The 2,340-nt window shown below is 50.2% G+C and overlaps 1 pseudogene; it reads right to left on the bottom strand.

Moving 5' to 3' along the window:
* Positions 1-609: 609 nt before the first annotated feature.
* On the bottom strand, positions 610-1,904 carry LOC150012443 (cAMP-dependent protein kinase type II-beta regulatory subunit pseudogene; annotated as a pseudogene).
* Between the last annotated feature and the right edge of the window lie 436 nt (positions 1,905-2,340).

Genomic DNA, 2,340 nt, shown 5'->3' with positions numbered 1-2,340 from the left:
GTCAATATTTTTATGATCTACTCTTTAGAAAGTGATGTTACAGCTTATTGCCTATTAAATCACTACTATTTACTGATCCCTGGCTGGTTTGGCTCAGTGGATTGAGTGTCGGCCTGCGAGCTAAGTGTCACTGGTTCGATCTTCCAGTCAGGGCACATCAGAGAAGGAAAACTCTGACTCCAAAAAACCTCCGCTGCCTTGCGGCATACCTCTTTAGGGGAAAGGCTAAGGGAGTAAACCCCGACAGAAAATCCGGAGCCGGAGTCCCTAAGGCGGTTTGACATTGTAGTCAACACCGGCAACTCCTGCGGCGCACCTGAAACCAAGCTGTATTGACTCTGTCTTTCCCTTGGACCCTTCAGCTGCGAAGAGAGGTGGGGGTCTGCTGCATGGGCAACAGCAGACCCTCCATATCACCCTGCCCAGGCTCTGTAGCTTCAGCTTCACTGGAGAGACCACTCCAGAGTCATCGCAAGATGTCGATTCAACATGGGAGGAGACAGATACCGTGTCACTCCCGAGTCGGACTGCACAACCATTCTCGGCGGTGCAGATAGACTCTTAAGAAGCTACACCATTGTCTCTCGAGACGGACGGCTGCCGACGACGATTTACTGATACATTGTAAATGTAAAAAAAAACAGGAGAAAAATGGAATCACAGAAAATGCTTGGCCTATACACACTTTCTCAGTAAACAAACCACTACTGTGTAATTTTGTTACTATAGGCCTACTTGCTCCCTCCATACCTTTGGTTCATGCAGTGGGTTCAACAATATCCATATTTGTTCCATACAGGGTAACTAATTGTTCTCCATAGGTGGCAATGCTCCTTTCCATAATTTCCATGGAAGATCCTCAAAGCCTTTCAAATGCTTGCACATCCATGGCTTATTTTTCATAGTAATTTTCACTTCTCCAGCTTCTACAATGAAAAAAGAACCAGCCGAATCTCCCCAAGCAATGATTTGTCTTCCATCGTGGTATACTTTGGTGCCTATCACATCTGCCACATTCAGATTTCAGAAACTTCCAAAGATTTAAGGAATGGCAGTGACTCAATAAAACTTTCACACATCTTTCTCTTTTGGGCATTATTTTTCACAATTTTTCTCCTGAAGGTTACCCTGTCCCAACCCCACAAAGTACCAAGACAGGTAGCAGTGACTGTATCTGCTCTGGATGTAATAGTACGCTAAGGTCAGTTCACCAAAACTCCCATGATTATCGTAGTTACCAACACATCTTCCAACACATTTTACATAAATATCAAATGTTCCTCTATCGATTACATAAAAGTTGTCGCCATCATTACCTGGATCAATTAATTACATGCTCCCCTTCTTTGACTAATTTTTCAAACGTGTTATCTAATGTTTGAGATATTTGCTCCAGATCCAGGTTCTTAAACAGTAGGATGTGTTTGTAACCTTCTTGCAATTGATTCCTTTGATCATCAGTTTTTGGATGTATAATCCTGGACTCTGCATCATTTCCTTCTTCATCAGGATCATAAGCTTCTGCACATACTGAGGCAGGCCTCGTGAATCGATTTATTACTGGAGCATTGAACACCCCTGTATCTGCGGCCTCCTCTTCCTCTCCCTGCCCCTCCTCCTCCCCCTCCTCTTCCTGCTCGTGGCTCTAAGAGTCGGTGTGCATGGGCACCTGGGCAGCAAAGTTGACCCCCTTGCTGGGGGTGCCTCCCGCAGCGGTGGCACCCGCATCCCCCTAGGTGCTGCCCTCACGGCCCGGGCGCAGCTCGCGAAGCCTTTGTGCTCCTTCTCCTGCTGCAAGCGCGTGAAGTGCTGGAGCGCTAACTCCCGCAGGTCCGCCGGGGGTGCCCGAGCACCTCCACCGCGAAACCCTGCAGCAGCTTCGTCTGTCCCGCCGGAATCTCCATCATCCTGCCTTCCAGCCGGCGGGCGCCTTCGCGCCGCCCTCGCCACCTCCCCAAACTGGTTTCGGGGCCGGGGCGGACGAGCAAGCGCGAATGGTGCTGGAGGCGCTCCCCGCAGCGAGTGCAGCGCGCTGGGCCTTGGCGGGCCCGCTGCCCCAGCGTGCGGCTGCCTGGTGCGGCTAGGACAGCTGAGCGAGCTCGGCCTCCGGGCGGGGCTGGCCGTATCTCCGGCTCCTCCTGCTCCCGCAGTGGCTGCCTGTATATCACATTTTGTCCTTTCATCTGATAATGGAGCTGACTACATTTTGAGGAGCAATATGCACAGCATCCACTTGGGAAGTGGTTAAACGCAGAATTCAAGGAATATTTCTGGAAAGAGGTTCGAGACTCTGCAGCAAGCTTCTGGACCATCTGCCCTATAGGCCAGGCCAATTCCTCA

The sequence above is a fragment of the Furipterus horrens genome, unplaced genomic scaffold (assembly GCF_987537825.1).
Source record: "Furipterus horrens unplaced genomic scaffold, mFurHor1.1.pri manual_scaffold_4, whole genome shotgun sequence".
Lineage (NCBI taxonomy): Eukaryota > Metazoa > Chordata > Mammalia > Chiroptera > Furipteridae > Furipterus > Furipterus horrens.
The sequence above is the reverse complement of the archived record's forward strand: the minus strand, read 5'-3'. Positions and strand labels throughout refer to the sequence as shown.